The sequence below is a fragment of the Anomaloglossus baeobatrachus genome, chromosome 11 (assembly GCF_048569485.1).
Source record: "Anomaloglossus baeobatrachus isolate aAnoBae1 chromosome 11, aAnoBae1.hap1, whole genome shotgun sequence".
Classification (NCBI taxonomy): Eukaryota; Metazoa; Chordata; class Amphibia; order Anura; family Aromobatidae; genus Anomaloglossus; species Anomaloglossus baeobatrachus.
In genome coordinates, this window is record NC_134363.1 from 131,955,858 (window position 1) to 131,978,479 (window position 22,622).

At 43.0% G+C, this 22,622-nt stretch overlaps 1 protein-coding gene and 1 long non-coding RNA gene across 5 annotated transcripts in view; one reads left to right on the top strand and one right to left on the bottom strand.

The window, feature by feature from the left end:
* PLEKHG5 (pleckstrin homology and RhoGEF domain containing G5) overlaps window positions 1-22,622 on the top strand; it is a 395,051-nt gene that overhangs the window by 167,466 nt on the left and 204,963 nt on the right. Inside the window, exon 1 of one of the 4 annotated variants that reach the window (XM_075328650.1) lies at window positions 10,946-11,319. The exons of the other annotated variants lie outside the window; for them this stretch is intronic. The gene's annotated coding sequence lies outside the window, so the exon portion shown is untranslated. Of the gene's footprint in view, window positions 1-10,945; window positions 11,320-22,622 lie in introns of those variants that run through there. 4 annotated transcript variants of the gene reach the window in all.
* LOC142257148 (uncharacterized) lies at window positions 14,463-18,690 on the bottom strand. Its single transcript, XR_012727595.1, has 3 exons — window positions 18,575-18,690; window positions 17,015-17,066; window positions 14,463-14,694 (listed from the first exon to the last, which is right to left on the bottom strand). It is a non-coding gene; the product is annotated as an uncharacterized LOC142257148 (long non-coding RNA).

Below are 22,622 nucleotides of genomic sequence, written 5' to 3' on the forward strand. Positions count from 1 at the left end.
CCTCCCCTGTCACAGCTGCAGCTGAGTGTGTGTCTATGGTGTCTATGCAAGCAGAAATATCAGAGTTCACTCCCTCCTCCCTTACATCATTCATAGATAACACATTAACATTGTCCGGAGGCATGTCAGTACTGGCTGAAGGTTCAGCCCTTGGTTGGGGCCCAAACTGGGAGGTTATCTGCCCCAAATCTGTCCCAAGTAGCACGTTTGCAGGGATCCGATCAGTTACCCCCACCTCCCTCACCCCTCGCCCTGCGCCCCAGTCCACATAAATGTCAGCAACAGGCAGCGCCGGGTCAGTGCCTCCAATCCCGGAGACAGCGAGGGTTTTTCCAGGGATCAAGTCTTGGGGGGACACCATCTCAGGCCGCACCAGAGTCACCTCCGAGGCGCTGTCTCGCAGTCCTATGGTCACAGACCGGCCGACGGTGACAGGTTGGAAGCTGTCCAGGGACCTACCACCACCCCCACCCACACAATACACCTTGGGCGGCCCTTGGGACGGGGACGGAGCCGGGGCCTTGGGACGCTGAGGGCACATGGCCTTGAAGTGTCCAGGTAGGTTGCACTGGTGGCACCGTCTTGGTTCCGCCACGGGCCTGGAGAGGGGAGTTGAGGGGGACACCCCCTGCAGTCTAGGGGCAGGTGGGGCAGTCGCAGAATTCATCTTACCCCCTCTCCAGGTGCTGCTGGTGGCCGCTCTCCTGGCCTCAGGGGCCCGGTTGTTGGTGTAGTCATCGGCAAGGGCAGCTGTAGCCGTGGACCCCTTTGGCTTCTGGTCTCGGATGAACTGGCGGAGATCCTCAGGGCAGTTCCACAAGAGTTGCTCCGTGATGAACAAGTCCAGGATCTCCGGTCCGGTGGAAAGCTGCAGGCCTTGGGTCCAGTGGTCGGCAGCTCGGGCAAGTGCCCGCCGGTGGTCAGCCCAGGAGTCCTTTGGTCCCTTCTGTAGGCTCCGGAACTTCTTGCGGTAGGACTCTGGAGTGAGGTTGTACTGTTGGATCAGGGCCCGCTTGATGGTGTCGTAGCCCTGATCTGCCTCAGCAGGCAAGTCCCCAAGGATATCCAGGGCCTTACCCCTTAAACGGGGGGTCAGGTATTTGGCCCACTGGTCCTTGTCCAGATGGTGCTGCAAGCAAGTCCGTTCAAAAGCAGTCAAGAAAGAGTCCAAGTCTCCATCCTTCTCCAGCACTGGGAAGTCCTCAACACGGACCTTTGGAAGTTTGGTGTCTCGAAGGTCACGTGTGGCTGATGAGGGCCGGAGCTGAGCTAGCTGCAGCTGGTAGTCACGGTCTGCCTGTCGCTCTCGCTCTTCACGCGCTGCCTGCCGCTCTCGCTCCGCAGCCTCACGCTCTGCGTGCCGCTCCGCAGCCTCAGCGTCACGCGCTGCCTGCCGCTCTGCCCTGCGCTCTGCCAGGAGTTCCTTGTAGCCCTTCTGGTCTCCAGCCTGGAGAAGGGCCATAGCCATTTGAAGAAGGCTATCCGAGCCTCCCAGGCTCGGTGGAATGGCACGTGGTGATCTGCGGCACGCTGCAGAGCTAGGCGATTCACTGTCCCTTTCAGAGCGGAGGGCTGGCATCTGGCTCGTTGAGGAACCTTGGGTGAGCTCCTCCTCATCTTGTCCAGCAGTGCCAGGTTGCGCAATGTCCTCTGCAGAACGGTTTTCTGGCGTCGAGCTCCTGGAGGACTCGTGGGCAACCTCCTCATTGCTGTCCACAGCACCGTCCTCCCTCTCTTCGGCTCCTGCCTTAGCATTGGCCAGTTGCATAGCTCTGCTCCTGGTGCTCTCAGCCATTCTTGCAGACTTTTGGTCACTGACACAGAACTGACACCTGATGCCTCCACACACCTTACAGTATCTGCACTCTGACACTCTAGTGTTGAGCTAGTCTGAAGACCCCAGCAGCCACAGCTGCTGCAGGCAGTCTTTAGTGTCTGGGAGTATGGGTCTCACACTCACACACACTATTATCTCGATCCCACCGCTATGCCACCAATATGTCACAAACCACCGGGGGGGTCACTCAGAAATCCCCCGCGCTGGCTACCAGTACGTCACAATCGGGGGGTAACAAGTGGGGGTCACCCCTCCTTTATACCTCCCGACCGACAGACAGAGCACGTGACGCGCTCTCTAGCGCCCCTCTTATAGTCAGGCCAATTATGGAATTGCCCGACAATAAGCAAGGAGGCCGCTATACTACTTATGCCGATTATTGAAGGGTCCCCGGTGAGAGTAGGGTATATATTCCCCCGACCTCCGCGGGCGGAATATATAATATCTTCCCGAATCTCACTGGCCTCCCCACAATAATCCTTGGCACAACTCGCTGCCACCAACCGCTTCGCGGTAACTATTAGCCGAACACACAGACGTGGGATTCAAGATCGAGATAACAGAACAGCCCAAGATTAATTATATAATTTAATCAGCCTAAAGCACACTAGAACTACAATATATACAATAGGGAATCTACAGAATATACATATGTCAGAGTACAGTTACAATCAAAGCATGGGTTACAAACAGGTATACACAGTTCCAGCAGTTACCTTGTTGCGTCTGGCCACAGGGGGGCGCTGTACCCAGGTTTCTAGGATCCTTCCCACAGATGTTTCCTACACGTGCCCCCAGCGAAAAGAACACTGGAAAATGGCCGAAGTAGGGTTATCAACCTGGGCAAATCCAGGTCCCCTCCTACCTTAGTGACCTCAGAGGGAGCACTGCTCCACCCCTGGCTTGAGTTATGGACAATCCACAACATGGAATATGGGCCATAACTTTGCCTGGGAGCGTCGTAGGCGGACGCCAATGCTCTCATTGTGACAGTTATGAATTTAGCTACAGAACGAGGGGACTCATGACTTGTCTATTAGTTCCCCATTGGCTGATATCACGCCTGGGGTATTTCCCAAGCTCCCGCTCCCATAAAAAAGGTGTGCCAGCATCGTCCGCATGCGAAAACACCATTTTTATGGTTGCCGTATTTATCGGAAATATGGCTTGCGAGATATGAACCATTTTTTACTGGAGTCGTTCTGTCTAGCTAGTTCCATAGCCTTGCTAATGAGATACAACTCTTGTTACAGGGTGACGGCAGGGAGTCATCCTGTGTCCATTGTTCCCACACCACCTCATCTCCATATCACAGGAGATGGCCATGGGATTTGTTGCTAAACCAGTTGTGTGAAGGAAAGGGGGGGTGACACCAGGAGAGGGCTTCCTGACATACTTGAATATCATGATTTATCGTCATATCTCCGGATTTACCTCACAAAGCCTAAGCCCAAATATTTATAAAAAAAATAATAATTATATATATATATATATATATATATATATATATATTATATATACACATACATATATATATATATATATATATATATATATATATATATATGTATGTGTATATATAATATATATATATATATATATATATATATATATATATATATATAGTGCAACAGATCCAAAAACGTATTGCTTTCGGGTGCAAAGCCTCCTAAACAAAGATCCAATTGTTATAGCAATATAGAAAGTTTAGAAGAAGCAACACTCCAATGGACTGTGCACATAAGAGAGTGCACTGTAATTAGCCCATGGCGATGTTCTGGGTCATGGAACCTTTCTCAAGCAATTCATGAGCGTATAAGGAAGGTGAGTATAGCTGTGTCAGTCCGTCAGATTATCTATGTAATAATACTAATGAGATTCAAGAGAATAGGTCACCAGGTTTTTGCTCCCCCATCTGAGAGCAGCATAATATAGAGCCACAGACCCTGATTCCAGCGATGTGTCACTTACTGAGCTGTTTGCTGTCATTTTGATAAATTCAATGTTGTCTCTGATGGAGATCTAGCAGTTATACAGAGCTCATGAATATGCTGGACTACCTGCAGCACGCCAAGTAGTCCTGTAATGATAATCTACTGCTGATTAATCAGTGATTTTATCAATACTACACAAAGCAGCACAGTAAGTGTCTCATCGCTGGAATCAGGGTCTCTGTCTCCACATTATGCTGTTGTCAGACTAAAGGCCGCTTTACACACTGCGATATCGGTCCCGATATCGCTAGCGTGGGTACCCGCCCCCATCTGTTGTGCGACACGGGTAAATCGCTGCCCGTGCCGCATAACATCGCTTACACCCGTCACACATACTTACCTGCCCGGCGACGTCGCTGTGACCGGCGAACCGCCTCCTTTCTCAGGGGGCGGTCCGTGCGGCGTCACAGCGACGTCACTGAGCGGCCACCCAATAGAAGCGGAGGGACGGAGATGAGCGGGACGTAACATCCTGCCGACCTCCATCCTTCCTCATAGCGGCCGGGAGGCAGGTAAGGAGAGCTTCCTCGTTCCTGCGGAGTCACACGGAGCGATGTGTGCTGCTGCAGGAACGAGGAACAACCTGTGTCCTGCTACAGTAACGATTTTTGAGAATGGACCCCCATGTCACCGATGAGCGATTTTGCACGTTTTTGCGACGATGTAAAATCGCTCATCGGTGTCACACGCAACAACATCGCTAATGTGGCCGGATGTGTGTCACAAATTCTGTGACCCCAACGAGTCCGCATTAGCGATGCCGTAGCGTGTAAAGCCCCCTTTAGTGGCAAAAACCTGGTGACAGATTCCCTTTAACATTATCACAGGCATCCTTACTGAGGTTAATAATATAATAATATTTATTCATTTATATAGCACTGTTAATTCCACAGCGCTTTACATACAATGGTAACACTGTCCCCATTGGGGCTCACAAGCTAGGTTCCCTATCAGTATGTTTTGGAGTATGGGAGGAAACCAGAGAACACCGATCAAACATGGGGAGAACATACAAACTCCTTGCAAAAGGTGTCCTTGGTGGGATTTGAACCCAGAACCCCAGCGCTGCAAGACTTCAGTGCTAACCACTGAGCCACCGTGCTCAAGTATATGGTAGTTCAAGTATATGATGCACCTTTTTCTGTGCCCCATAGGCTAACTAAAGTTCACTTTTTTTTCTTTGCACAGGCTATAGCTGTCTATCTATCATCTATCTATAATCCATCTATCTATCTATCTATCTATCCACATACAGTGCCTTGCGAAAGTATTCGACCCCCTTGAATTTTTCAACCTTTTCCCACATTTCAGGCTTCAAACATAAAGATAATAATGTTAATGTTCTGGTGAAGAATCAACAACAAGTGGGACACAATTGTGAAGTTGAATGAAATGTATTGCTTATTTTAAACATTTTTAAAAAATAATAAACTGAAAATTGGGGCGTGCAATATTATTCATCCCCTTTAAGTTAATACTTTGTAGCGCCCCCTTTTGCTGCGATTACAGCTGCAGTCGCTTGGGGTATGTCTCTATCAGTTTTGCACATCGAGAGGCTGAAATTCTCGCCCATTCTTCCTTTGTAAACAGCTGGAGCTGAGTGAGGTTGGATGGAGAGCGTTTGTGAACAGCAGTTTTCAGCTCTTTCCACAGATTCTCGATTGGATTCAGGTCTGGACTGTGACTTGGCCATTCTAACACCTGGATACGTTTATTTGTGAACCATTCCATTGTAGATTTTGCTTTATGTTTGGGATCATTGTCTTGTTGGAAGACAAATCTCTGTCCCAGTCTCAGGTCTTTTGCAGACTCCAACAGATTTTCTTCAAGAATGTTCCTGTATTTGGCTCCATCCATCTGCCTATCAATTTTAACCATCTTCCCTGTCCCTGCTGAAGAAAAGCAGGCCCAAACCATGATGCTGCCACCACCATGTTTGACAGTGGGGATGGTGTGTTCAGGGTGATGAGCTGTGTATCTTTTACACCAAACATATTGGTTGGCATTGTTCCCAAATAGTTTGATTTTGGTTTCATCTGACCAGAGCACCTTCTTCCACATGTTTGGTGTCTCCCAGGTGGCTTGTGGCAAGCTTTAACACTAGAACTACTGGACTCTTGACAGCTATATAGAAATACATAGTGCAAAGTAGTCAAAATGACTACTTCAGTAGTTCTAGTGTCAAATGACACTTTTTATGGATATCTTTGAGAAACGGCTTTCTTGTTGCCACTTCCATAAGGGTCAGATTTGTGCAGTGTATGACTGATTGTTGTCCTATGGACAGACTCTCCCACCTCAGCTGCAGATCTCTGCAGTTCATCCAGAGTGATCATGGGCCTCTTGGCTGCATCTCTGATCAATCTTCTCCTTCTTTGAGATGAAAGTTTGGATGGACGGCCGGGTCTTGGTAGCTTTGCAGTGGTATGATACTCCTTCCATTTCAATATGATCGCTTGCACAGTGCTCCTTGGGATATTTGAAGTTTTGAAAATCAAACCAAAACTTCTCCACAACAGTATCACGGACCTGCCTGTTGTGTTCCTTGGTCTTCATGATGCTATCTGCGCTATAAACAGAACACTGAGACTATCACAGAGCAGGTGCATTTATACGGACACTTGATTACACACAGGGGGATTATATTCATCATCATCAGTCATTTAAGACAACATTGGATCATTCAGAGATCCTCAATGAACTTCTGGAGTGAGTTTGCTGCACTGAAAGTAAAGGGGATGAATAATATTGCACGCCCCAATTTTCAGTTTATTCTTTTTTACAAAAGTTTAAAATAAGCAATAACCCTTCACAATTGTGTCCCACTTGTTGTTGATTCTTCACCAGAACATTAACATTTTTATCTTTGTGTTTGAAGCCTGAAATGTGGGAAAAGGTTGAAAAATTCAAGACGGTTGAATACTTTCGCAAGGCACTGTATATATATCCAACTATCTATCTTAGTATGAATCTGTCCAGATGGGTAATTTGAATCTTCTGGACCTCAATGCAAAATATCTAAAAAGAGCCCCCCCAGCTATTGTGGGTCTTTAATAGTACTGTTCTTTTACATATGGGCCAATGGAATAACCACCTTTTACCTTGGCTCAAGGGTCCAGATGTCATTACAATTATCTATCTATCTATCAAGCTATATACTATCTATTTATCTATCTATCCCTATATACGCGTGTATTTAATATATATATTATATATATATATATATATATTTGGACTGTAGATCAGCCTGGAAGTGTGAAATGCACTGCAGCAAAAAAGAATGTTATTTCTTTCTTTTTTTTTTTTTAAATTGTGAAAAGTTTATTCAGAGGGTCATTTATTATTCAACCCCTCAATCCACCAGAATTCTGTTTGGTTCCCCTAAAGTATTAAGAAGTATTTCAGGCACAAAGAGCAATGAGCTTCACATGTTTGGATTAATTATCTCTTTTTCCAGCCTTTTCTGACTAATTAAGACCCTCCACAAACTTGTGAACAGCACTCATACTTGGTCAACATGGGAAAGACAAAGGAGCATTCCAAGGCCATCAGAGACAAGATCGTGGAGGGTCACAAGGCTGGCAAGGGGTACAAAACCCTTTCCAAGGAGTTGGGCCTACCTGTCTCCACTGTTGGGAGCATCATCCGGAAGTGGAAGGCTTATGGAACTACTGTTAGCCTTCCACGGCCTGGACAGCCTTTGAAAGTTTCCACCCGTGCCGAGGCCAGGCTTGTCCGAAGAGTCAAGGCTAACCCAAGGACAACAAGGAAGGAGCTCCGGGAAGATCTCATGGCAGTGGGGACATTGGTTTCAGTCAATACCATAAGTAACGTACTCCACCGCAATGGTCTCCGTTACAGACGAGCCCGTAAGGTACCTTTACTTTCAAAGCGTCATGTCAAGGCTCGTCTACAGTTTGCTCATGATCACTTGGAGGACTCTGAGACAGACTGGTTCAAGGTTCTCTGGTCTGATGAGACCAAGATCGAGATCTTTGGTGCCAACCACACACGTAACGTTTGGAGACTGGATGGCACTGCATACAACCCCAAGAATACCATCCCTACAGTCAAGCATGGTGGTGGCAGCATCATGCTGCAGGGCTGTTTCTCAGCCAAGGGGCCTGGCCATCTGGTCTGCATCCATGGGAAGATGGATAGCACGGCTTACCTGGAGATTTTGGCCAAGAACCTCCGCTCCTCCATCAAGGATCTTAAGATGGGTCGTCATTTCATCTTCCAACAAGACAACGACCCAAAGCACACAGCCAAGAAAACCAAGGCCTGGTTCAAGAGGGAAAAAATCAAGGTGTTGCAGTGGCCTAGTCAGTCTCCTGACCTTAACCCAATTGAAAACTTGTGGAAGGAGCTCAAGATTAAAGTCCACATGAGACACCCAAAGAACCTAGATAACTTGGAGAAGATCTGCATGGAGGAGTGGGCCAAGATAACTCCAGAGACCTGTGCCGGCCTGATCAGGTCTTATAAAAGACGATTATTAGCTGTAATTGCAAACAAGGGGTTATTCCACAAAATATTAAACCTAGGGGTTGAATAATAATTGACCCACACTTTTATGTTGAAAATTTATTAAAATTTAACTGAGCAACATAACTTGTTGGTTTGTAAGATTTATGCATCTGTTAATAAATCCTGCTCTTGTTTGAAGTTTGCAGGTTCTAACTTATTTGCATCTTATCAAACCTGCTAAATCTGCAGGGGGTTGAATACTACTTGTAGGCACTGTATATATATATATATATATATATATATATATATATATATATATATATATATATATATATATAAAAAAATAAATATATATATCTATCTAATATGTAAAGCTGAATGTGTGTGTATGCATGTCCGGGATTGGCATCTGCACCGTTGCAGCTAAATTTTACACACTCACACGTCTGGACCCCGAGAGCGTCATAGGCTATGTTGTGAGGCGAAATTTTAACCCCGCGCGTTCCAATTTACCAATCAATTTTGCCCCTATCTACATAATGGGGAAAAGGTGAAACGAAAAGTGCATCTACCCAGTCGCATTTACAATCACGAAATTTTGCACAGACACCTCATATGACCCAGGGAACGTCGTAGACTATGTTTTGACAGGAAAATTTAACCCTGCGCTTTACAGTTACTCTCCAAAAAACATGCTTCCATTAAAGTAAATGGAGCCTGGAACTACAAGTTATTAGTAGGAGCTGTGATTGGTTGCTATAGGAACAAAAGACATTCATAGTATAAGAAGCTGATATGTGAGGTAATAAGATGTCGGTGGGGAGACGGACAGAGAGAGATAGAGAGACAGACAGAGAGACAGACAGAGACAGAAAGGGAAAGAGACAGAGAGAGAGAGAGACAGAGAGAGAGACAGGGAAAGAGACAGACGGTGAAAGAGACAAACGGGGAAAGAGACAGACAGAGACTGACCTGGAAAGAGACTGACCTGGAAAGAGACTGACCTGGAGAGAGACTGACCTGGAGAGAGACTGACCTGGAGAGAGACAGACCTGGAGAGAGACAGACGGGGAAAGAGACAGATGGGGAAAGAGACAGATGGGGAAAGAGACAGATGGGGAAAGAGACAGATGGGGAAAGAGACAGACAGACATGCAGACAGGGACAGAGACAGGCAGACAGGGAAGGAGGAGACAGCCAGAGAGACAGACAAAGATAGATGAGGAAAGACACAGACCTTGATAGAGACAGACGTGGAAAGAGACAGACCTGGGAAAGAGACAGACCTAGAAAGAGAAAGATGGGGAAAGAAACAGAGAGATAGAGACAGACAAAAAAAGAGACAGAGAGACACAGGCAGACAGGGAAAGAGACAGATGGAGCACATTACTTGGCCAATTTAGTTAAATCTGTGTGGAATATCTGTGGTGTTGAAATATATGTTGTGAAATGCTTCTATTAGCTTAGTTTTTGCCTTTTAATAATTACATTTCTATTTGTTTTGTGTTTTGTGTGTGCAGAATACATTTTTGTTAACGCATTCTATTTTGTTAACAACAGTTATTAACCCGGGCGAAGCCGGATAGTACAGCTAGCATATGCATATATATATATATATATATATATATATATATATATATATATATATATATATATATATTGTATATGTTGTATATTGTATATGTTGTATATTGAGATATATATATATATATATATCTTCAGCATCTATCTATCCGTATATATATATATATATATATATATATATAAATATATATATATATATATATTTGTTTATCTATCTTCAGCATTTATCTATCTCTATATACTATCCATCTCTCTGTATATCTATCTATTTATCTATCTATCATCTATTTATCATCTGTGATGGTGAGATATGGGGGGTTGTGTATCATTTTGTTTAGGTTCGTATATTAGGCGTGGTGCTCTGTCCATTCTGTGTATTCCTTGTGTGTATATTGTCCTGTTTGCAGGTTAATCACCCCCTGACAGGCTTTTCTCTGGCTCTGTTGATTGTGTGATATGGGAGAAGGACCCCCTGACATCATCTTTTTATGTTATATTTACTCTGGGGCCCACTCTTCATTTTCATGCACATATTATATAACTGTAATATAGAGGGGTGGGCCTACCTGGGGATTCCCCTTTGGGCCAGCCTGAGCCTGAGTACACCTTCTATAAGAGTTGGCACCCAGCTCTCCCAGCTCCTGCATGGCATTGATACTCCCTGGCCTCCATGGAGCTGCACATTAGAGCTGGGTGACCATGTGCTGATCACAGTGGTCATCAGTTCCATATAATGCACAGTATAGCTCTCTCCTGCTTCAGTCTATACAGTTGTGTGTACTCAGCTGGATGCAGCCTTTCTATCATGTATAACAGACCATCCATATATAGAGGCAGAGCCCCTTCCCTGTCTTTGTGATTCCTCCCTTCTTCCAGTCTTCCTGTACAGCTTCAGAAACCTGATGCTCAGACAGGTGTTTACTGATCCCTTGTTCACCTGGGAAAAGATGTGTCTTGTAAGAGCCCTGGAGGCTTAAGTTCCAGCAGTGTGCTCATTGTGCAAGGGGAGGGGAGTGTATGGGAGGAATAGACATGAGCTCAGCAGAGGGAGAGCTGGAGTCACACAGCACACAGAACAAAAGTAGCCAGTGCTAAAACAGAAAGGGGGGTCCTGCTGCTGCTGCACTGTGGATTCCAGGGGCTGCTGGTGAAGCCTGTAGGATCTGGAGCTGCCACACCTTCAGGAGACTGTCATACTGTGAGAGCTCCAGCAAGCCCCATGGATAAGTGACTCACAACAAGCATCATCCTCCTCTCTGCAAACTGCAACACTGTGTCTGGGATTTCCAAGGTGAAACACTGTCTCTACCTTGAACAAGAACGGTTCATCCTCCTCCCCTTGGGCCAATGGATGTTTGTTTCTCCTCCAGCAAATGTTCTTCTGCAGAATTGATGCCTATGTAGACTTCTACAGCCATGGAGTGAGTCTGAAAGGTGAGTCTTGAGATTGCTTAGCCCTCAGTATTACAGCCTCTGCCATCTATTAAGCTGGATGAGCCTGGCTGTTGTAGATATTTCACACTTGTAGCCAAGCAATGAACCTGAAAGGTGAGTCTGAAGATCACATTGGCCTTAATATTTTATACCTGTAGACCTCACCTTAGAAATGAGGCCAAAGGATAGGTCTAGACCTCAATTCTTCAGTCATGTAGACTTTTTACCTGTTACTAAACCTTCAATTGAGCATGGAGGAGCTAATATTTGTGTAGATCTAAGTATTTCAGCCATGTAGACTTCTCCTGCATCTTAGTCCTTGCATTGAGCCTCAAGAGTTCATATAGATCACATAGACCCCAATATTTCAGCCATGTAGACTTCACCTGCATCTTAGTCCTTGCATTGAGCCTCAAGAGTTCATATTGCTCCTCCAGTTTTGGAGATCACATACTACTCAATATTTCAGTCATGTAGACTTCACCTGCATCTTAGTCCTTGCATTGAGCCTCCAGAGTTCATATAGATCACATAGACCCCAATATTTCAGCCATGTAGACTTCACCTGCATCTTAGTCCTTGCATTGAGCCTCAAGAGTTCATATTGCTCCTCCAGTTTTGGAGATCACATAGACCTCAATATTTCAGTCATGTAGACTTCACCTGCATCTTAGTCCTTGCATTGAGCCTCAAGAGTTCATATAGATCACATAGACCCCAATATTTCAGCCATGTAGACTTCACCTGCATCTTAGTCCTTGCATTGAGCCTCAAGAGTTCATATTGCTCCTCCAGTTTTGGAGATCCCATACTACTCAATATTTCAGTCATGTAGACTTCAGCTGCATCTTAGTCCTTGCATTGAGCCTCCAGAGTTCATATAGATCACATGGACCCCAATATTTCAGCCATGTAGACTTCACCTGCATCGTAGACCTTGCATTGAGCCTCAAGAGTTCATCTTGCTCCTCCAGTTTGGAGATCACATAGACCTCAATATTTCAACCATGTAGACTTCACCTTTCATAATCTAGGGACTAAAGGTGAGCCTAGACCTCAGTAGGATCTAATAGTTATTCAGAACTGTTCATGACTCCTTCGGACTTGGAAAAGGTGATGTTGGAGACCACATAGACCTCAGTATTTATACTATCTAAATTGACCCTTGGGTGTCCTACAGTTCTGCAGATCTCAGGAGTTGTGCTCTTTCATTGTAGACTAGGTCTAGAAGGTGATGCTGAAGATCACATAGACCTGTGTCTGTGGCTTCAGCCCTGGTTATGCCAGGAATACATTTTCAGAGAGAGCAGAATGGGATTAAAAAATCAGCAATCTCCCTTTGACAAATCCCCCTTGTGTAGATAAGGAGATGAGTGCAGGTTCTTATGGCCACAATACATGTGATGGGTGACACACATGTAGATTCAGACTTCTGAGGGCACAACCTGTGCTGAGAATGCTGAATTGTTTTGTGTTTTGCACAATGTTTTGTCTTAGGAATAGACTAGTGTCAATATTGTGTACAGTGTTCTGCTGCTGTCATGATGAGAGTGGTAGTTTCACATCAGGATGAAGTTCACTTTATTACTGTTTGCTGTATTAGATGATGCTGATTTCACATATGAGGAATCTTAATCTGAGATATTAGGAGAATAGTTGTTTTAGTGATAACAGCTGGGATGTATTAGTCTGCAGATACTTTATAAAGCATTATTATTTGAACTATGGCTGAATAAAGGGTTAAATAACTGCAGTGTATGGGAGGTGGGTGTGATTGTGGAATTATTTTGCGTTATCACTATACAGAAATAGGTTGATAGCCGTATTTCTAATATATATTATCTCATTTAAATATTATTCAATTATATATATATATATATATATATATATATATATATATATAAAAATAATACACACACGTCTATCTATCTATCTATTTCATATGTATCTATCCACCAATGTATCTGTCTATTATCTATCTATATCAATCCATCTCTTTTGTTTTCTATCTACCTGTCTACTGTATATTTATCCATCAATTTAGCTATCTATTAATTTATCCATCAATCTCTATTTCACATCTATCTATCCATCTATCTATATCTGTCCATCTCTTTTCATATCTATCTATCTATCTATCTATCATCTTTAGGTCATATCAGTCTATCCTTCATATTTATCTATTATCTACCTAACCATTTATTATCTATCCAGCTATCTATCCATTAACTATCTATCCATTATCTATCTATTATCTATCATCTATCTATCCATTATCTATCTCTCTATCCAGCTATCTATCCATTATCTATCTATATCTCTATCCAGCTATCTATCTATTAACTATCATCTATCTATCTATCCATTATTTATCTATCTCTCTATCCAGCTATCTATCCATTATCTATTATCTCTCTATTAACTATATCTATTTATCCATTATCTATCATCTATTTATTATCTATCTATCCCTATATCTATCTATCTATCCATTATCTATCTATCCCTATATCTATCTACCTATCTACCTATCTATCTATCCCTATATCTATCTATCTACCTATCTATCTATCTATCTATCCCTATATCTATCTATCTATCTATCTATCTATCTATCTATCTATCTATCTATCTATCTATCTATCTATCTATCTATCTATCTATCTATCTATCTATCTATCCCTCTATCTATCTATCTATCTATCTATCTATCTATCTATCTATCTATCTATCCCTATATCTATCTATCTATCTATCCCTCTATCTATCTATCTATCTATCTATCTATCTATCTATCCCTCTATCCCTCTATCTATCTATCTATCTATCTATCCCTCTATCTATCCCTCTATCTATCTATCTATCTATCCCTCTATCTATATATCTATCTACCTGTCCCCAGTATCCAATCACTCTTATATTTGGCCACATTAGTTTTTCCTTCTCAGCAGTAGTTTTCCCCATGACCCCATTTGACTTTTCCAGGTCAGCACTGGGGTATTGGGCGATGAGGTGAAGCTGTCCGGATGCTATCATGTGTCCCCGTCCATAACTATTACGGCTATTAGGATGCCCTGCCTCTCCCATCATAAATCTGCAGCTTATTTTGTGCTTCCTCCATTTGATGCTTTATTTGCTGCACCTTTTGTAGTTGTTGGCCGCAGTGTTAATAGGATTCATGGTGTCTTTGATCTTCAGTTGACGTTATTAAGAGTCTTTAATGTTTCTAGAATGGAGCTCGTCATCCTGGTTTCCAACATTGTTGAGAAATATTTACTTTCCTTTGGCTTTATGGCTGAATTCATTTTTCATGCTTGGTTTTGTAGTTGTGGGGAGTGGTGATGGGTTCATAGAGACATTTCCTGTAGCTTGATCCTACAAGAGCGAATGATAACATCAATTATTACCTAAAATTCTATTAAAATATTTAGGATGTCACTTATGAGTTAGGGATATATTCCATCTCATAAAGTAATGGCATTTCGCGTGGATATTTCCGACAATTTCTGAACAGTAGAATGTCGAACTTCTTGGATTTCAAGTGCTCCTGAAAAAGCAATGATTCAGCATTGCTTCCCCTTCTATTTTTTCCCTGCAGAGCAGCGCTCCTTGCAACCCGGCTGTGCAACGGACTGCACCATCCTCTTGAATGGAGTCATGCTGCAGTAATGGAGGATACAGTGGTATACCAACACTGCATACCCTATATTCTCAGTATAGTCTCAGGTCCCAGACATTAGACCATAAATATGGATACATTTCTGAATCTGTTATTATTGCAGATCCAAATCCAGGCCTGACCATAAATTTGATCCTCTGAACTACACGCATCATATGGGCCTATGAAGCAATTGGGTCCATTGATCCGAACCATTGCTGACACAGAAATACCCCCATTTAATGTATTTGTGAAAAGCTTTGTTGCCAATGTTGAGCCTTTGTGGGTGACACAGTATGGCATAGCGATACCCTCCATTGGTCACATACTTAATATCTTGATTGCTCAGATAAAAAGGTTGTGTCTATAAATCCTTACAAAGATATTACCATTTGTTTTATTTTTTTCTTTGCATTATTTTACGAAGAGGCGGAATAAAATCTGGGATCCTCATGACCTTAATCCCTTTGTTCGCAGACAGCAGAGCATCACCGTATTTACTTAACACGATAAATTCTATGGCGCATGACGTATTATTGTATTATCTCAATAGGGGCTGAGCTTATTATGTTTAGTCTTTACTTTTTCCTTATCCAGAGTGCCCTCATTTTTTTTTAAGTGGGCGGGGATAGAACACTCTGTAACCAGTCATATTATACCATTAGAAGATCAGTTTTGAAGTGGGCGGGGATAGAACACTCTGTAGCCAGTCAGATGATAACATTAGAAGATCAGTTTTGAAGTGGGCGGGGATAGAACACTCTGTAGCCAGTCAGATGATAACATTAGAAGATCAGTTTTGAAGTGGGCGGGGATAGAACACTCTGTAGCCAGTCAGATGATAACATTAGAAGATCAGTTTTGAAGTGGGCGGGGATAGAACACTCTGTAGCCAGTCAGATGATAACATTAGAAGATCAGTTTTGAAGTGGGCGGGGATAGAATACTCTGTAGCCAGTCAGATTATACCATTAGAAGAAGAGATTTGAAGTGGGCGGGGATAGAATACTCTGTAGCCAGTCAGATTATACCATTAGAAGATTAGATTTGAAGTGGCCGGGGATAGAACACTCTGTAGCCAATCAGATTGTAGAAAATGGAGAGGTTGGCTCACTGTAGGATCTTGTAGCTCTGGTACAAATGATAAAGTTTGGCTGTTCAATAAAGCCAATTACGTGTGAAGGATCTCTATACACAGCATGGGATATTAATGCATGGGATCGAGCGATGATCACCTAATTGCACTGTTAGTCATTTTAGTGCCTTGACCAGGAGTTCACCACCCTGGGGTGTAGTAATGTCGTTTATTTGGCCTTTGTTGTTTAAACTTAATTTTTCATAAGTAACTGCTGTAGTACATATATCGTTCTATATATAAAATCTGGTTGGCTTGTGTCAGATGGGAGTTGTAAACCAAGCATGGAAGTGTAAAGCATGGTATGGAAATGTTTTGTTCTCGTGGATATTTCACCTGCGTTCTGTGCTGATAAATGGCTGTTTTCCAACCAGTTGCTATAGATTTCATGAAATAGCTGATTTGGGATTGGCTTTCACAAACACATTAAGACAAAGTAAATAGAGCGCTGAAAAAATAAATGAATGGATTTCTGCTCTTGCTCTTGAAAGGATTTTGTTAGGCAGCGCTGTATTAAGAGCTCATCCAGAAATATTTAGATATCCGCTGTGTGACTTCATTACTGTATGTCGTTCCATTGTCTCAGGATGATAAAACACAATATTGTCTGTTCCACCTGCTTGCAAAATGCATACAGTCACGGCAGACAGAGGTTTAGCGATATGGAGGCCCAGGGGCGGACATTAACAACAGAGGGCTATGGGAGCCTTCATTTTCGACTGCTAATTTGGGGATGGAAAATCCCTTTTTGCTGTATAACGTCACCAACTAGTTGTGATGTCACAGCAGCTCGTCAGACAAAAACATGGCGGTGATGTCACCTTCTGATGTCACAGCACCTCACATGACTTAACCAGTCTTCTTTACTAATAGCAGGACACTAGCTTTATGGTAGCACTCACCTTTTATTCTTCAGATAATCTGTCTTTGAGATTCCCCAAACAACCTGAAAGGCTTCATCAGAGAAAAAAAAAAAAAGAGTTTACCTCTGTAGTCTAATCCCTGTGCGTAATATCAGTTTGACCTTTATAGTTTTCTGGGAGAGAAGTGATTTCTTTGCTTCCCTCCTTGACACTAGGCCGCTTCCAAAAACCTTCGTCTCACTGTGTGTACAGATTCACCTATACCTGCCTGCTGCCATTCTACAGCAAGCTCTGCACTGGTGTTGAACTGATTCTGTAGCGGAATTTTCTTTAGAAGATCGTCCTGGCACTTGCTGGACATTCTTGATTGTCCTGAGCCTTCATCTCAGCAAGTTAAGGGAACCCGTCACCAGATTTGACCTATATTTTCTGTGTCCACCATCACTAAGCCCTAATATATTCCAGAATGCTGTATATAAATGCCTAGGCTTAGACTCACCTGCAGGGCAGTCCGGTCTGATGGACATCACTGGCCTTGGTCTGATGCCTCCTATCTGCTTTTGATCGCCATCTTCCTTCTTACTTCGTATGGATGATGTGTCCTGACGTCATCAACAATGTGTCCTCCATGGCTCTCCTGCGCATGCGCACTTCTCTCTGTTTTGCTGAGGGCAGAGTAAAGTACTGTAATTCGCAGGCACAAGGAAAATGTCAAAGACCGCCCCGCTCATACGGATTACAATACTTTGATCTGACCTCAGTAGGGCAGAGAGAACTGCACGTGCGCAGAAGCATAACTGTGTGGATGACGTAGGATGCGTCATCCACACGAAGCAGGGACGGAGGATGGCGTTTGTAAGCAGAGAGGAAGCGCTGGATCAAGAACAGCGACCAGCGACGCCCATGGACTGGACCGCCCCATAGGTGAGTATAATAAAAGCTTTTTTATGTTATACAGAGCGGCTTGGGCTCTTATATACAGTATTCTTGAATGCTACGGTATATATAAGGACTCACTAGTGGTGGTTGCAGTTTATATGGGACAAATCTGGTGACAGGTTCCCTTTAACTTCTCTCTTTGAAGTTGTTGATCCAATAAAGGGTTGATTTAGGGGCAATCTTGCAAACAGCAATGTCCTTGTCTGTAAAGCACTATTGATACAAAGCAATGGTGACTTCACGTGTTTCCTTGGAGATAACCATGGTTAACAGCTGAAGAGAATGATTTCAGGCAGCAGCCTCCGTTTTAGAGCAACCGTCTGCTATTATAATTCAATCAGCATGACAGAGTAATATCGGCTGATTATCTTTGTTAACACTTTCTTATGAGCATAATGAGAAGATCACTGAAATGTTGTAGCAGGTCATTTTATGGCAGGGCTGAATTTCAGTGGAAATTGAGTTTTTGAGTTTAAGTTAATTTACATGACAAAGAATGATTTTGAAATTCATCTGATTACTCCTAATAATAATCTAGCATTAATATTAATTACCACTATAAAAATGGAAGCGGCAAACTTTGTGAAAAAACAAATTTATGTCAGTCTTCAAAAGCCATGACTGTACGAAGAAACCATCTGTAATGTCTCAGCACCTCACCTCTCTGAAACCTCCTTGTGAGGTAACAACATTTACCCGAGTTGCCAACTTATTTATTTTTTATTTTTGGGAAAGAATGTCCCTGTAACTCAACTGACTGCAAACCACTTGTGAAACAGCTGTGTTTCTTTCTGAACCCCACTTGTGATGTCACAGTTGTGTTTCTTTCTGAACCCCACTTGTGATGTCACAGTTGTGTTTCTTTCTGAACTCCACTTGTGATATCACAGCTGTGTTTCTTTCTGAACACCACTTGTGATATCACAGTTGTGTTTCTTTCTGAACTCCACTTGTGATGTCACAGCTGTGTTTCTTTCTGAACCCCACTCGTGATGTCACAGCTGTGTTTCTTTCTGAACCCCACTTGAGATGTCACAGTTGTGTTTCTTTCTGAACCCCACTTGTGATACCACAGTTGTGTTTCTTTCTGAACCCCACTTGTGAAACAGCTGTGTTTCTTTCTGAACCCCACTTGTGAAACAGCTGTGTTTCTTTCTGAACCCCACTTGTGATGTCACAATTGTGTTTCTTTCTGAACGCCACTTGTGATATCACATTTGTGTTTCTTTCTGACCTCCACTTGTGTTTCTGAACCCCGCTTGTGATATCACAGTTGTGTTTCTTTCTGAACCCCGCTTGTGATATCACAGTTGTGTTTCTTTCTGAACTCCACTTGTGATATCACAGTTGTGTTTTCTTTCTGAACTCCACTTGTGATATCACAGTTGTGTTTCTTTCTGAACTCTACTTGTGATGTCACAGTTATGGGTGTTTTTTTAACCCCACTTGTGATGTCACAGCTGTATTCTTTTTTAAACCTACTTGTGATGTCACAGCTAAAATCTGATTGAAGCACACATGTGATGTCACAGCAAAGTGCATTGTGTTTTGTGACACATTTGTCCCATGGACACACTATGTTTAATGTCAGGGTATTCTTTACATTTTGGAAAGTAAAAGGAGGGTAGGAGGGCATGTAGGAACCTGAGTATTGCTGCAATGTTGACATTAGGCTCAGCTTAGTGGGTGCCATAGAATGAGTAGGAAGGACATTTTCTAAAATATGTACTGGCAAAGCCCTTTCATTTTTCTTAAGCTAAGAAAGCTCAGTAAAAAAATAATATAATTAAAACAAAGATTTTGCATTTTACTTCATCTGGAAAGGTATTCAGTTTTAAATGGATGTGAAAAAGTTGAGTGACCATCCCAACGGGAGGCAGGATGGCTGTCACCCAAGTTTGAGCTGGAATCTTGTAGTTTTTGCTAAGATATGTGACGAAACGGCAAGATGGAATTAACACAACAGTAGGACATTAGTGTAAATATATATGATGTGACCTTGAGTCACCAATGAATATGGAAAAGCCCTCAAAATAGCCCCCGTTCAGGGTAACACTTGTTTACAACTGCAGAGACTTTAATTATACTGGTTTTCAACTCCCCAATGGTAGTGGGTAATTTTGCATTCCCCAATGGGCTACAATATTTTGAATGAGGTTCTCATCCTCTTTGGCAATAGAGCGCCGTACCCCTGATTCCCGGCTTTCTGCTCGCCATGATTGCTTGATTGACACTTTGAACTGTGCGCTCTGCGAAGCTGCAAGTAGAAAAATAGAAAATAGCTGGACAAACAAATTGGCGCCCACTGGGTGATATCTGAGATTAAGGTAATGGTATATACGTGGATATGCTTACCTGGAAAGGTTGTGAATTGGTCACGACCACCATAAAGGCATGTAGAAAACGGCTACCGCGGTCCCCAAAAATTGGATCAATCATACAGGAGAAGAAAGGCTAACTCGACCGCACTGCTGTGGAGAAATCAGTCAGATATGGATGGCCAAGGATGTGATTTATCACTACGCGTTTCAGAGAACACAGTCTCCTTCTTCAGGATAATCACAAATCAGTCACATATAGATGGCCAAGGTTGTGATTTATTACAATGCGTTTCGGAGAATACAGTCTCCTTCTTCAGGATAGTCCCAAATTAGTCAGATATGGATGGCCAAAGATGTGATTTATTACTACCCGTGTTAGAGAAATCAGTCTCCTTCAGGATATTCATAGATTCCATCTGTGATTATCCATCTGTGATTATCCTGAAGAAGGAGACTGTGTTCTCCGAAACACATAGTAATAAATCACATCCTTTGCTATCCATATCTGACTGATTTGTCTATGGCAGTGTGATCAACTTACCCTTTCCTCTCCTGTATGATTAATAGACAAATAGAGGCAGATTTGACTCTGCAGCATCAGAAGAGTGCAGGGGACAGCCATAGAGCAGCACTTACAAGCTCTATAGAAAAATGAATTGCAAAGTTGCTTGTTTTTACAAGCACTTTGTAATTTTTTAAGCACCACTCCAATGTTGTTGGTTTTTTTTGCAGCGCTGGGGTGGTGCTTCTAATCTACGTTCCCTGCTCCTGTTCTCATGCTTATTAGCCACTGTCTTCATCTTTTGGCCATGCCAATCCAGTCGGTCTCCAGTAGTTTGTCACCTGCCAGATCGCTCCAGTGTTTGCTGGAGTTATCCAGATGTTCCTTTTCAATGCAAGTCTATAAGAGCCTCATTCTGGCTCTCATAGACTTGCATTGAGAGCTTGTGTTGAAGTTTTGGTCACAACAAGATGATGGAGCGGGACTGGAGCGATGCCGGGAATTGCTGAAGACAGCGGAGCATAATTATGAGATTAGGGTCAGGGATCTTAGGTTAGTAGCACCATTAGAATACTATAATAAAAAAAATGTTTGAGTGATGCTTTAACCATTCTTGATACAAATTATAATAGCTTATGACAGTGTTCACACTCCTTCAATGCTTTTTTTTGCAGAGATGTTGTACAAACAAACACAGTGCTTTACAGAATTTGTAGAACAAGTATTCATAGAAAAAAAGCAAAAAAAAGTAGTCAGCTCACCCTTGGTTGATACAGCGTACGGGTCTTGCATTGTGGCAAGGTAAGGTGTACACACCGAAATGCGGCTGTTTTTAATCTTGATGATTTTGTGAGTTTTGGATTTTAATCACTTGGAAGCTATGAAATAAGAGTTTGTCACAATGACTACGAAATAGTAGAGAACTAGGACGTTCCTCAAGCTAGGGGGGGGCTATGCTATCCTTAATCTCAGGGATACTCCTATTGGTGGAGATGCCTGAGTCACCTACGTGACCCTGCTCCTGACGAGTTTTGATCTGATTTCCCCTCACACCAGGGACGGACGGGACAGGAGTGTGACGAACCCACAGATGAAGTCAGACAGGGGAAAACCAAATCTCTGCCACACCGCATGTACACACAAAAGGTAAAGGAAATAAGAGTTCAGGAGGAAAAGCAAGAGCAGCAAGGAAGCTACAAAAGAATAGGGGGTAAACTCCAGAACTACACCAAGCAATGAGCACAACTTTCACCATTAAGTCTGGGAGACCACACCTTACAGACCAACAAAGACAAACTATAGGTGGCGTGGGTGGAAGGTTTCAACCAGCATAAATAGGAGGGGAACAGATGTGATAGGTCTCCCCACAACATGTGATCAAAAGAGCAAGCAGACCAGCAGAGATTAACTCTTACTAGCCTGCTTATGAATCAGTACACATCAAGTCGACACCCAAGTCTGCTTGTGTTGATCCCAGACACAAGAGAAACCATCGGACGGAGTGTCAAAATCTGAACAGAGCCCAAGGCCACCATGACAGTCGGCGAAGTTTGACCAAAACTCCATGTGACACTTTATTTTTTTATGGAGGACTTTTGATTTGTCTTTATGTTGTGTTCATGTTGCATTTTTTGTTCTGCCATGATTGTGGAACAACCCCATCATTTCTGCTGCAACTTAGGAAAATAACGGCAAGAACCACAAGGGGCCTACAATGTATGAACATGACCTTTTTCAGTGTTCATCGATGCTCAGCTGTGCTCCCACCACTTTGGTTCTTCTATATTAAATTCAGGGCTGTGGAGTCGGTAAACCAAACCTTCGACTCCGACTCCTCAATTTCTCTTGCACCGACTCCTACATATATTGCTTATAGTTAGGTGAA